This window comes from Amphiura filiformis, chromosome 1 (genome assembly GCF_039555335.1).
Source record: "Amphiura filiformis chromosome 1, Afil_fr2py, whole genome shotgun sequence".
NCBI lineage: Eukaryota > Metazoa > Echinodermata > Ophiuroidea > Amphilepidida > Amphiuridae > Amphiura > Amphiura filiformis.
Window position 1 is genome coordinate 15,341,732 of NC_092628.1, and position 15,280 is coordinate 15,357,011.

Consider the following 15,280-nt stretch of genomic DNA (forward strand, 5'->3'; position numbering starts at 1 on the left):
CGACCTACCCTAAAATTAGGCATTAGGCCCTACCCTAACTTTTTTTTCTTTGTTTTTGCACAAAAAAAATAATCAAATTAAAAAAATAAATAAAAATAAATAAGTTTATAAAAAAAAAATAGAAAAAAGTTCTAAAGCCTTTATCAAACGAAATTTACAGCTTAAAAAGTTTTTTTTTTAAATCACCCCCACCTACCCTATATTTTTTACGCCTATCAAACAATTTTTTTAGGCCCTACTTTATACACATTTCAAATGATTATTCCTCATTAACAGTTTTTTAGTTCACTTCAACTGCGCATCCAAGATGGCCGCTCATGCATGCATGGCATAGCAGGATTGGCAGCCATCTTGTATGCGCAGGCAAGGAATATTCCCTTTTATGGGTTGTGTGTAGGCAGTGTTCGAAATTAGCACTTATCCTCTTGTCCTCTTGTCCAAAAATCACTGGGGACAACCATATTGAGCTGTGTACTTATCCCTTGGACAACCACTATTTGGATTCTTTGCACTCAAAAACATGACATATATATAGTTTGGGGACAACCAAAATGTTTTGAGCACAAGCAGAATTCATGCTTTTGAGGACAAGCAGAATTCATGCTTTAGTTGTCCTCGGGACAACCTCCATGTTTCCCTTATTTCGGACACTGTGTGTATACAGTGTTAAACATCTGTAAAACAGCCTATACATTGCTCACTCTGTTTAGTTTTGTTTTCCCTTCTTTATTGCACAATAAAATGAGAGGGTGAGATGGCAGAGCAGTTAAGGTGTTACATGTAGGCTGTCAGCCGGGAGATATGATCGGCAAGGGTTCGAGCCTTGGGCTTGCCTTAGGTGAAAATTCTCTTCCCTCCCAATAAGTTCCTATATGGTCAGGAATCCTTAGTTCAGTTTCATCACAGAATTTAATTGGAGCATTTCTTCTTCCCCCATACACTGCTTAGCACGTGCAGATATAGGTAGTGTATGTGCGACATCCGTGATTCGGAAGTCATTGGTACCATGTACAGGCAGAGTCAAACCCTGTGCACGTTAAGTGTCAGAGCTATTAGAAAAGAGAAGGGGCACGCTGAAGGTGTTTCTCTGACCAATCGAGAAAATGAAGTCAATTCTAGCAACCAGATAATGTATAAAAGCCGATGTGATTGGCTGAATATCTAAGCTTACGTAATACGTAGGGGTAATGAATATTAATTCACAACAAACTATTGTGTATAGGCTACTTTAATTGATAGCTGGGTTACGATGCTCAAAATAGCGATCGTGTTCAATATTTTCAATCTAATTTTCCATATTTTGCGGGGATTTAACCAATACTTGTTTTATAATGAAGGGGCCGGGCTGGCCGGCTAGGGCACCCACGGCAACTTCATTTAAGGGCACGGCAAGTGACTGCCGTCGGTAAAGGACATATTTTGAGGGCATTGCGGCAATGGGGGTGGGCACCCACGGCAATATGCCGTCGGTGCCGTGGGTTAATTCGAGGGCTGGTATAAACGTCACGGTCATAGCTAGAAATAATATGTAATATGGGCAAGTGGACTACGGAAAAGTCTACCTTTTATCCCAACCTCAACTCAATGTGTTCATGGTGCTAGAATTAAGTACCGGTATATATTTAGGTATATTTTTTTACAGAAAGGCTCAATTTTGTTTCCATTCCATAATTTTCAAGAGATGTTTACTTTTCCATGAATTTACATGTTTTTTAATGGGTAAAATGGCTTTCCTTGTGTATAAAACTTAAGAATTTCATTCCATTGCTACATTGTATGTTCTTGATCTTGAATGTAGAATTACAATGGGCACAATTTGTGAAACAAGGGTCCTGTCCTAACATCAAAGCTATTTACATGTAGGCCTACATGACTGATCCAATCAGACCCATGCCTGCAGTAATGAAATTGAGAGGCAAAACTCAGGGGCAAAGAAAGAACAATAAAAACATAGATTGACATAAAAAGTTCATTAATTTACAACCAAGTATGCTTGGGACTATGGGATTCAACATCAGCACATGTGCCGTGAAAGTTCTGAATGGTATAAGTTGCTTACTCAAACTTTTTCACAATTCCTGACTTGAGTTTGATTGGATCAGATTGTATTAAAATGTAAATAGTTGAGTCATAATATATAACAGTATTCAAAATGTGGTGTACCTTATAATGAATTCATATTTAACATGAAAATGTATGTATGTGTTATGTAAACATAAGAATACACCAAACTGAAATAATAACTACCCAAAGTTTAATTGGAAAACCATGAATCTTAACATATTTCGGCATAAGCAAATAAGGGAACTTTGTGAATATCTTAGAGATCAGCAAGTGATTTGCTTGTTTGTATTTTCTTGTTTAAACATTTATAATGTTTAAACATTATTTATATTGCTTTTCTTACATATATTTATATTGGGAGTATTGGGAGCTTTTGGAGCACCTTAAGTGCTACATGTATATGATGTACAGGGTGCACACCACTAAATAAATGTCCCATTGAAATACATGCGAAAATATAAGAAAGTAAGTTTGTTTTTCTACCTCTCTAACAACATCATAATACTAATCATGCCTGGTGGGTTCAGTCTTCACTGACGATGTGTACGCATGATGGTTCCAATTAGGGTACTTTTCAAGATATGTCCGCTGAATTTTCGAGGGCAAAATTGTTCGTGATTGTCCAAATTAGGGGTGTTTTGGAGCAAAATTGTCCTTGAAATGAAAAATAGGGTGTATTTCTAGGACTTTCCTCCACGTTTTACCGCTACAGTTTTTGTTTTTTTGTATTTTTTCTGTCCGTTCTTTTAGTAGTTCCACACAAAAATTGATAGGGTATTTTTTCCAAAAAAATTGTCCTCATTTCCCAGTGAAATAGGGGAAAAATTTAAAAGCGTCCTTGAAGTGGTAAAAATAGGGGTATTTATTTCGGAAAAATGTCCTTGATTCCTCGTGATAAGGGGGTGAAATAAAAATGCGTCCTCAAAATGATAAAAATAAGGAAGGTATTTTGTGCAAAATAGGGGGTAAAATTGCTGCAAATGTCCTCAATTCCCGTGAAATAGGGGTCATTTTCAAATCCTGGAACGGTCATACGTCCTACCTTTAAATACAAACTGAACCCACCGGGTAATCATGGCGTGTCCGTCCGTCCCTCTGTCCAGCAAGCAATCGGCGTCTGCGTAGCTCCCTAACGCGTGCTCATGGTGCGCTATCGCGTAGTCGCGGAGTACCGACGGGCGAAAAGAGCATCGGAAAGCATTACAGTGACTAACAGGTGCATCTCATCGGACAAATAGGCCTATTTTTAAGACATGATAACATCATTGAGAGACGTATATCGTAGTAGTTTGAAAGGTCAGGACAAGTATTATGGGTAACGGGTGTTGGGTAATTAGAGATAGGCCTATCACGAGAACCGCCCAACCCGAGAACCGCGAAATCTAGTTTTTAATATTTTGATTGCACCAATGTCTCAAATAAAGATTACCTTATATATTTTTGTCTCACTGAATTTTGGTGTAGTTTTTAAGATTGTATACATAATGGTGTTTAAATGATTGTTTTTATTGTACAGCGCTTAGAGACGTATGTATTAGGCGCTTTAAAATCCCCTTTTATTATTATTATTATTATTATTTCTATTTAAATTTGATTTTTTTGAAACAAGTTAAGACAAACTTGAGAGATACAAATCCCTTAACAGCGCCATCCCGAATTACAGCCGTCACTCGCACCTCCTTTCCAGTTCCGGCCATGATATTGTCCTGAGACCCTATCACCCATGCACATTTGATTTAGAACATTTTCTGAACAGATTTTTAATGTTGAGCTCCAATTCTATCGTTTTATAAACAAAACCAAGAGTCACTCAAATTTGGTCCCCTCGGGACGTTGATATATTTTGCATAGGTGCTATTTTTTACCGGGACTATAAAGGGTTACACCAAATGCAGAAGGATTTAGTGTTGTGCACCCTACACATGCGGATCACACAGAATTTCACTACATGTATGTCAATGACTATAATCTTGAATGTAAACTTACAAATGTAAATATATTAAGATTAATGTGTTGTGAAAAGTATGGTACAGTAGGAAAAAAGGACCGTCAATATATATTGATAATAATCAATCAACTATCCAATACTATCAATATCATCAATTTCACTAGACTATGCCATAGTCGATTTTTGATAAATAAAAATGTTATTAATCATGATGAACGCATTCAGTTGAACTCGAAATTATACTGATATTTATTACATCAAAATACTAGTATAAAATGGTTATGAAAAAGTTTATATAATTATATTTGTGACAGTAAGAGTAAAGTATAGGCCCTACATGTACATGTACGTAGGCTTATATTATTGAATGCAACATATCATAATGGCATAATTATAATGACACTTCAATACTGAACAATTCTAATTTTAGAATCTGCCAGTTTATTATCCGAAAAACCGACTATGGACTTTCACTTTTAAGCAGAACTTTACCCCCTGTTTACCCGGGACTTTGTTCTCTAAAACACACTGTCAATCATACTTGTTTATCAATAAAATCTAACCACAAGACTAAGCATGGTTGTACAATACGCGCTAGATGTGTACGTTCATCCGCCAGCACAAAAGCGCCGCATTCCCTAGATAGTTGTGTACCATGTATAGTTAATGGTACCAGTACGTGTCGGGAGGATTTAAACAATAACGAGATCTGGGCGACCAATCACAAGCCAGATTGAAAGATGCATTACATCATGACCAATTTTAGTTATAGAGTCCCGTGTTAAAAATGTTAACTGCAATCCAAAGTCAGTAGTCCACTTGGGAAGCTAACAAACAGAGGGCGTACGGTGACTGAAAAGATCAGTTGTGAAAATCTATCAATTGTGCACACATTAATTAAATCAGAGTTTTAAGCTTAAATGTAATAGCCAGAGTATAAACAATTGGCAAGTGGACTACGGAGAAGTCTACAATTTCACTGGCAAGTTCAAGTTGCTGATAAAGAAACAAAAGTATCAAAGAATCAGGAAAAAAGGACTCAAATTGAGCAGTTGTCCTAGGTCATGTGATGATATTGTACTGTACTGGGGTTCCAAGGAGAAATGATTTCCATGCCAGCAATGAATGAAAAAACTTCTTATTGGGACAGCGTCGACTACCAGTCTTTGTTTACCGGTTAATGGTTCTACACATCTGTCCAAGGAATGATCTCACCTTAAATATCTGATGAAATTCGTACTTAGCAGTAAAGGATGCTAGCCTATTAGAAGACAGTAGTAGCTGCAGAATTCTGCTATGTGTAAGCTTAACTCCAGACTGGTCACCAGTAGTAGTAGAATTTGATGAGAATAAGTATAGCTAAATATCACAGCCTTCACAGGTGGTATTAAAATCATTAAAAATTATTATATTGAAAGTTACACTGAAAAAGTTTTCAAAAAGATGAATTTTAGGTCAGGTTTCTTAAGCCAGCAGGCTAGACATCTTCAAGGGTGCACATCACCAAAAAAAAACAAAAAAAGAAAAAAACCCAAAAAACTGAGGGATGAATTTAGCAGTTATTGGTAAATTGGGAGGAAATTTGATTTATCGATTTTTATCGATATTAAGCATGATTAAGTAGCCAATAAATCCACTTTTTTAAATCCTGACACCGACGGTCCTTAAAGGTAGGCATAATTTATGCAACATGAGTCCTGATCTTTCATTATATAGACCACTTGACATCACTGTTTATCAACAAAGGCGAGGGACTCGTCTATCGATATGCTCGAATGAGCCGCTACACTGTTCAATGGCTTTCCTGTACTATATGAAATGTGGCGGCGATTTAAAATGCACGTGCCCTTAGCAGACTATGATGCGTCACGCACACTGCAGGGCAAACGAACAATGGAAATTGCCATAATCTTGTAGCAAGAATGCTTGTAGCAAGATACTGCCGGGCAATGACGTCACATGCCAAGTGGTCTATACTGCACACAAAAAGTATCCAAACAAAAGCAATATCTTTTAAAAAGACACTCAACCAAAAGTACGAAATTGAAAAAGTAAAAAAAATTGAATGCAAAAACAGCCTGCAGCATTTCAGAAGTGACAAATTTGGGCTATTACCTCTTTCATGGTGATTCCTGTTATTCGAACGCTGAACAGATTCGAACGCTGAACAGGTTCATCATAACACTCACTCATTGTGCTCATAATTAGCATGTTTTGGGAGTCTACATGTATGTAAATTTTGTCACTTCTGAAATGCTCTCTTTCAAAATTCTCAATCTATTGACGTACTTCATTTGGTGTTTAGGTTTAGTGTCTTTAAGATATTGCTTTTTGTTTTGAGTGTTCGGATACTTTTTGTGCGTAGTTCCCACGTTTATCAATGTTGCCTATACATTGAAATGTAAATAGTTTTATCAAATATTAGTCCCAAACAAAAATGTTTGGTAGACTCATAACCGGTCGCGATCTTACCTTTCCGATGTTGATTAAGATACTTCTTGCATCGATCCCGAGATGCGGAAAAACCAATAGTCATTTTGTCCCACATAAATGAATAAATAACAAAACCCCGATCCCCGAGTGGACTCACCCATTCGGTGACGTCACACACGATAATCACCCCTTATCCGACTTGGGCAGCCCCTACTCGCCAAACTTGTAGGGGCGGCGGGTCGGATAATCAACATCGGAAAGGTAAGATCGCACCGGTTATGAGTCTACCAAACATTTTTGTTTGGGACTAGACTCAGTACACCGGTCGATCTTACCGTTCCGATGTTGATTAAGATACTTCTTGCATCAACATCTGAAAGATCGATCTAGCAAGTAACCGACGGATGGAGGTACAAGATTGGCCAGCATCTGATAAGGATCGGGAGAGTGGGTAGCATGGTAATCGCGAGGTCAAACTATTTCCCCCCCTCACGGCCGGGAAACAGAAAGACTACGTGAACAGACAAAAAACCCTGAACTGAAAGTTCAGTGGTTAAGAATAGAAACACTGGTTCTTACCATGTTGGAATTCTGATTGTCCGCAAAACACCTGATACCCAACCACCATATTATCTCCATGAGAATAGCCCTGGAGAACTTATCGCCTGGTCGTTGGTTTACGTTTTGTAGTAAACCGTGGAAAAGGGACGACGGGTTCTTCCAAGACACAGCCTGACAAATCTCTTCTATGGGGACCCCCCTATGGTAGGCCCACGAAGATGAGATAGATCTGGTTGAGTGGGCCTTGGGGCGGCGTCTTTTGCCGCCCCGAGTCCACCAACACCTGGACCAGCCACCGTGCCAGAGTCTGTTTAGCGGCTGGACCGTGCGGTTCTGCGTGAGTGATAAATAAGCGGTCATGAGCCCCTCTTAAGGTTTGTGTTCGCCAAGGTAGTGCTGTAGCGCCTCACCGGGCACCACAACCTGTCTTCGGCTATTGATGAACCCTGCCCAATACTGGGGAGGAAGAGGGCGAGTGTCGGAATGTACTTCGCTCATTTTTGCAAGGAAATCCGGGCGAAGAAACAGCGTCGCTCCGTTGTTAGTAAATACGGAGGCTGACTTCGAGACTGCGTGAAACGCTGAGCAGCGCCGTCCAGAAGCCAACGCCAGAAGAAAGGCCGCCTTAAGAGTGGCGTATTTAAGGGTCGCTTTTGACAGGGGCTCAAAGGGGACCCTTAATATACTCCAAGACTGTGTTGAGGTCCCATGGAGGGACCACCTTCCTTTCCGGTGGGCGCCGTTGAACATACCGTCGAGAAGAAGACTTAGGGACCCATCTGAATTGATAGTCGACCGTCTTCAAATCCCGATGAATCGAGAGAATGGCTGACTTATAGTTGGCTATCGTTGCCTGCTGAAGTCCTGACCTGAACTTTTCTGTCAGAAAATCTGCCACTAGAGGCACAGGGGCTCTAGTGGGAGATGTATTTCTCTCATCGCACCATGCGTAGTAGGGAGCCAAACGCTGACTATACGTGCGGAGGGTAGACTCTCGTCTACCCCGGCGATGAGAGAAGCAGCTTCTGATGAAAAGCCTCCCTCCGCCGCACGCTCCCTGATAAGGGCCATGCAGCTAACTGCAGGTGCTCTAGTGGTAGACTTGGTACCTCTCCTCCGGCATCCGGAGTAGATTTATAACTTTCGGGAGTACTCGCGGCTGAGCCGCTAGTAGATCCACCATCGGTCGAAACCACAGGTGTTTCGGCCAGAACGGTGCTATCAGAATGACGTTGCAATCCTCCCTCCCGATCTTGGTCACCACCCTTGCGAGCAGTGAGATCGGGGGGAAAGCGTAAGCAGTCATTCCTCCCCAGTCGACGGACAGAGCGTCCACGGCGAATGCCTGTGGTTCTGCGACCCTCGAGCAATACACCGGCAGCTGATGATTTCGATGAGATGCGAACAAATCTATCGAGGGGTGGTACATCACCTCGAAGATCGTCTGGGCGACCTGCGGAGCAAGGGACCATTCTGTAGGTCCCGACACCTTTCCTCGTGACAGATCGTCCGCGAGGATGTTGGTGACTCCGCTATGTGCATCGCTCTCAACGTAATCTGCCTGGCCTTGCACCACCCTATCAGGCGTAGTGCGTGCAGGCATAACCGTGGTGACCTGGTGCCCCCTTGTCTGTTGAGGTAGGCCACCACGGTTGTGTTGTCTGTTTGGACAACGATATGAGATCCCACGATCACCTTCTCGAAATGCTGGAGAGTTCTCTCCACTGCCCAAAGTTCGAGAAGGTTGATATGAACTCCGTCTCCGTGGCCGACCATAGGCCCGAGACTGAGTCCCGTGGATGTGGCCCCCCAGCCCAGCTTTGACGCGTCGGTCGTCACTACGTGGCCTTGACCGCTGGTGCAGGAAACCTGACACCTTGAGTCAAATTGGGCTGATGGGTCCACCACCAGAGTTCCTCTCGCGCGATCTCCGACATCGGAACCGCGAGGGATATTGGGTGACGACTGGGCCTGTAAAAGGCTAGAAGGTGTAGTTGTATAGGCCTCATGTGAAAGCGGCAGTGCGGTGCGAGGTCTACCATACTGGCCATAAGGCCCAAAACCTTCATCCATGCCACAGCGGGTGCCCCTCTGACTCGCCAAGAGTCGGGCACACCTCGCCATGTTCGTCACCCTCTCTCGGTGAGGGCACCGCGATCCCTCCTTGAGGTTGATCTGGGCCCCTAAGAATAGTGGTGTCTCATGTCGGGACCAAATTGGATTTCTTGGCGTTGATCAGAAATCCCAGGTCCCGCACCGTCACGGACTACTAACTCCACGAGACACTGTGTCTCCAGCGGGTGCGTCCGTAAATGAACCAATCGTCCAGGTAGCAACACATGTTGACTCCCCTGCGCTTCAGGTACGCTGCCACCGCCCTGACCAGGAGTGTAAACACTCTGGGGAGGTGGACAAGCGAATGGCAGGCATCGAAACTGGTAAGTTTGACCCTGTACCTTGAAGCGTAGAAACCTCTGATCTTGAGGTGCGATCGGAACATGCAGATATGCGTCCGAGAGATCTAGCGATGCCGCCCACATACCCTTGATGGGGCAGGCTAGCACCGGCGAGTCTCCATTCTGAACCTCTTGGGCCTGATGAACTCGTTCAACGGCTTGAGGTTCAGAATGGACCTCAATCGCCGGTCTTCTTTGGAGCCAGAAAAAGCGTGCTCCAAAACCCCTTGGTGAAAGGGGGTAGACCGGGACAATCGCTTGCTTCGTGAGAAGCTGAGTGACCTCTGACAGTAGTGCCCGGCGCTGGGGGCCGTCTGGCGGCACTACCGTGGACCTCTGAATCGTGCAGGCGCCACGAGGGTGGCTGGTAAATTCCAGCCTGTAACCCCCACTGACCACTGACAATACCCAGGCGCCCGGTGAGATGGCATGCCATCTCTGGGCGTAATGTCTGTCAGCGGCACCCACAGGGGAATCCCTGTGGAAGTCCAAGGCCTGCCGGCATGGACTGTCGACCGCCCGTGCCCTCAGGACCGATCTGGTTTGCCACCCTTAGAAGAACGGCTCTTCTTAGGGGGCTTGCCATCTGGTCCAGCACTACTCTTGCGCTTCCCAGTTTTCTTGGGAGGTGCTGGAGTAGCCTCGGCTCGGGTGTAGTCTGTGGTGCGCGTCCTGCTGAAGCCGGAGCTGGCGCTGAAGAACGCTTAGAAGACTTCTTCTTCTTGTGCTTCTTCTTAGCCTTACTGCCCTTCCCTTGGTCAGGGCAGCCTCCGACTTCTTCAGAGTGCTCTCATTGGTGGCCTTCTTTGCCCGGTCCTCAACCGTGCGCAAAAGGCCTGTCCAAAGAGTAGCCCCTGTCCCACCGAGTCTGACTTCTTCATTGCATCAGCAAAGTCGGAGCCGTAAGTTGACTGGAGGGACAGACAGGCATTCTCCCGGCGGCGAGATGACATCCTATGGGCTAGGCCCATAGAACTCTCGTTGAGGTTAGCTGTTAGCACCGCTAACAGATTAACCTCGCGGAAGAGGTCCGAGGTTGCCCCGTGGTCGTGGGCTACCTTCCTACCGAGGTGCTCGGCAAGCGTGGTAGCGACGCTTAGAGACTCTGATAAGCGGCGTGCTCGCTTATCGATGAGCTTTAGCTCCTCCTCCCACTGGGGGGAGAACGACCCGTTCGCCTTGGCCGCTAGCGGCAGGCGCTTGGCACCGTCTGGATCCATGTCAGGGACCCTGAGGTAGGTTTCGTAGTCCTCCTGCGAAACACGCAGTGGAAGCGTGCAAGCACGCGGCGGCGAAGCTCCAGCGAGCCTGACAGCCCTCCGAAACCTACCCTTGAGGTCCGCCGGGAATGCAAGTGCAGGCGACCCTTGTGTGGACGCCGCTAGCTGGGCATCCTACTGAAAAGATGCCCTGGTCCTCCTGAACGGACTCCTCCTGAGAGAAAGCCAGGCCCAAACCTTGGGCCACACGGCTCATCACCTCAGCGGTGTCCGCAGGCAGACCATTGCTAGCGAGTTCCTCACGGGGCAGCGGGGGAAGGATACCTGAAGCTAGCTGCACAGTCTCATCAGACTGTGAGTCGCTACTGGTTTCATCTTCCGACTCCTTTCCCTCGCCTTCAGACTCTGACTCACTCTCTGATGAGGAAGAGATCTGACGACGGGCATCTGAAGGTGGACAGGGAGGTGTCGCCACCGTGTGGCTAGCCAACTGAACACCAGCAGAAGAGGGAGTACTCCGCTAGACCCGAGATGCTAGCTATAGCACCCGGGATCCGCGACGCTCTCGCTGCTGTCGCCCTAGCCATAGCAGTGTGCGGCCTACCCTGAGCTGTATCAGGGTTAGCCACTCGCCGCCGGGTTGGGTAACAACTGGTGGTACTGCTTGCCCAACGCTAGGCGGCACTTGCCACGGTGGTAGACCGTGGAAGAAACCACCCTGCGGCGGATACCACGGCGCATACCCTGTTGGTAGCCGACCCTGAAAGGATCCGCCACCAGGGAAACCCCATGGAACGGCAGTACCAGTACCGCCTCCCCTGTTGCCACAGAGACTGTGGTAACCAGGACGCAGTACTGCGGTACCTGCGTGGTTGTAGCGTGAGGGTGCCCGGTAGGGCTCCCGGCTGCGTACCACTGTACCCATGCCTCACAGCGTTCCCCGCTAGAGGATCAAGCCGTGTGTATGGGTACCCCGCTATACCGGCTGTCCCTTGGCTAAAAGGAGCTTGCCTAGTATCACGGGTAGCTGAGCGTGTATACCCTCGATCAGTCACCTCGCTACCTGAATAGGCAGTATCAATCAATGGAGCCATGCTCCGCTGAATAGATAGTGATCGATCATAAGAGGGTAATTGACCCATTGACTGTAATGGATCACCCACGCTCTGCTGGCTCTCGAGGACATAAGTGGGTTGTTGATCAGCCAGGCTGTTCAAACTACCTACCCTAACCTCTTGAGCCTCGCCCAAGGTCGCTGTGTGTGGCGGACCACTCACGGCAGCTATGGGCGCGTGCATAGTGGCTACCACTGAAGTCATGCCGTAGCTCGTCTCGGTAGCTGCCACTGTTTGCACTTGGGTCGCTGTCCCGTGAGAGACTGCGAGCCCAACCCCGTATAGCCGCTAGCCAGTCCCGGAGGACAGCCGGCAGCCATTCCAAGGCCCAGGGAATCACTTTCGGCGGTCCCACCATGGAACGCTGCCGTGTGACAACCCCAGTTGGTTCTGCTAAGACTACACCTGAAGCGTTAGCCCCGGTATCGTCTCTGCTAAACCCATGCACGCTTTTCATTCGACCCTTGCGGGAACGAAAGGCGTGCTGCGTGCCGTGGATCAACCCAGGCAAGCCCGGGGTTCCACTGGCACGCTGCGTGTTACAGACCGGCCGAGGCAAGTCCGCTGCACGCTGTATGCTAGGATTCAACCCAGGCAAGCCCGGGGTACCCTTGGCATACTGTCCGTCGCCGGCTACTTCATGGTGCTAGACCCGCTGTTAAGCCAGCAATAGACGGGTGTCCACCTGCAAGAAGCTCGCTAGAGATCTCACTGGTAGACTGGTACTCGCCTGTTAGGGCAAGTACCGCCCTGCTGCCTGCTACTAGCTTAGACGTTAAGTCAGTGCTTTCGCTGGCTGCAAGGCCTTCGGGCTCGCTAGCAGTCCCCGGAGGGTCCGCCTGCTTGCCCGGGACCGGAGCCCCAGAGGTTACCTTAGCGTGGCCCTTGCCGGCCGCGCTAGTACCTACCATATCAATCTTACCTGTAGGCTTCTGTTTCTTAGTCTTCGTCTTCTGTCTGTGTCGGAGACCCAATCGGGCGCTACTTTCTAAATCCTCGAAGTGGATGTCCGATAAGCCTATGCAAAAGGAAGCACACTTATTTGATTTAGAGCAATCCCTGCGGGTGTAGCAGAGTGGATGCGGGTCCCACTCTGCCACAAGGGAAGGGCATGATTGACAAGGCCTAGACATTGTAGTAATCGGGAGCGTACAGCACTACCCCCGAACACAAGCTCAAGCCCAATAAACAGACCCACACGCACAGTGGCTGGCGCTGATGTAGTGGTATGATATAAAAATATATATACAAAGGGATGAAAAACTGAAAACCTTTTGGGGAAGATTTGTCAGGCTGGTCCTTCGAAACCCACGAACTCTTAGCAGTAACTCGTCATCAGACGCGTACTGAAAGATATAACGATAGAGCACACCATAAACATAGCGATAATCACTCACCATACATGTATACACAGTACTGTACAAACATCTATTGTAACTTACTAGTCTGCTATAGTTGTTTTACGTGAGAACAAAATTAAAATGGCGTCCTAAGGGCGGCCATTTTGAAAACGTGTGTCCCGTGATATGAGCGGAAACACACATACAAGCTAAGTTTTTGGATCGTTTTGTCACTTTTCTAGCGAAAAATGTCGTCAAAACTATCTCCTAGCGACTATACTGGTTGGTTTTTACCTCAGTGTAACAAACAAACTGTATATCTCGTCCTTTGGTTCGTAATGATACTTAGCGTTGGTAAAGAAAAATCCACACGTCTATCTCATCTAGAAACCAAGGAGGATAAGGGGTGATTATCGTGTGTGACGTCACCGAATGGGTGAGTCCACTCGGGATCGGGGTTTTTGTTATTTATTCATTTATGTGGGACAAAATGACTATTGGTTTTTCCGCATCTCGGGATCGATGCAAGAAGTATCTTAATCAACATCGGAAACGGTAAGATCGACCGGTGTACTGAGTCAAGTGGATATAACATTAGTTACAACACCCAGTTGTTCAACAGCATGGCTGGAATTCCAAGAAACATTTATATTATACTTTTTAAAGCACTGGTTCAAATGTTCTTGAGTCCTTCTATGGAGATCTTTCGTGGCAAGTTGTATATAACCGTAACAGAAAACAGATTTGAAGAATGAAAAGGTCACCTTGTTCGATCAGTTTTCATTCATCAAGAACCAGGTCTTGAGATTAATTTAGCCAGCATTCTGGGGGTCACAGGCATAGTATAATATATTCATGTTTGCTAATACACAATTGTCTGTGCCATCTAATTTTCTATTATTTCTATGCTGCAAAATGTACTTTCTTCCAAAACGGACACATTTTAAGTCAAGATGCAAGTCTGTATGCCTTCCTCGGGGCAGTAAAGTAAAATTAAATTTTGTGATTTTCTCAAAAACTGCTCACAAAATTACATGCAGTATTGTAAATATCTTTTTCCCCCTTCCCCTAAGAGCCCCCCCCCCCCCGAGTCAATAATTATCTTCCATAAAGTACTGTAAACAAGCTTGCTAAAGTTCTCTAGTGTTCCATCAATTTATTTTTTATAAGTTTTGTATGGAATAATTTCAATGCTAATTATCAGCATGAGCTACATTTGTACATGTACATTGTCTTGCAGAACAATTTTTCTCAAGCCCTGATATCGAACTCCAATTAACAAAATGATTGAAGACCTGGATCCGGGACCTGGATTTATTGGGTCAACCTGTATCATTCAATCGGGCATTCAATATCCAAGTCTTGAGATAAATCTAGCCAGCCTTTTTCTTTTATTATCTTGACAGTATTATTATACTTTCTTCAAAAACAGACACATTTTAAGTTGAGATGTGATCTGTTATTAGTGCCTATAAAGTTATTAAATATGTTTAAATGTGTACCGTATTTGTTTTGTGAATTGTTTAATAAATATTAAACATCAATATGAATTCTGTTCAGATATTTATTATTGTATGAATATATGAAAATAATTTCAGGTAAAAATCATGATTCTTAGGGGTAAAATTCATAAATTTAGGGTATAATTCAGCATAAGGTACAATCCATGTCAAAATGTTTGAATTTCAAAAGCTTCCTCCCTCACCCAACCCCTTCAGCATTTCGCACCTCTAAGCTGGCCTCAAAATGATGCCCTCACCCCATATTAAAAATCTTCCGGAGCATCTAAGATATCATATTCCTGGACTCACATCTGTAGTTATTCCCTTTTGCCATAGGAGCGAAGCATAGTACTGTATCTAATGTGAATAATTACTATTTAAAACACACTGGAACCAAGAGCAATTTGTTTTTGAACATTGCTCCTGGTTCACTGGGATTTTACAAGCAATATTTGAATAAACAGGAGCAATTTTCAAATAGTGCTCATACTCATGTGCTGCATCAAGTCTAAAAACTGGACCGGTTCATGTGAATTTGATAAGAACAAGGAGCAATTGGTGGCTTTACGGGGGGAAATTTGCTCCCCACGCCCCCTTATTTCCAGGCTTGTCCAGGGACTACACAATGCAAGCAAAGATTC

General features: G+C 45.1%; 1 protein-coding gene across 1 annotated transcript in view; it reads right to left on the reverse strand.

Moving 5' to 3' along the window:
* LOC140158853 (serine/threonine-protein phosphatase 4 regulatory subunit 4-like) overlaps window positions 1-15,280 on the reverse strand; it is a 161,403-nt gene that overhangs the window by 133,638 nt on the left and 12,485 nt on the right. The gene's annotated exons all lie outside the window — the stretch shown is intronic.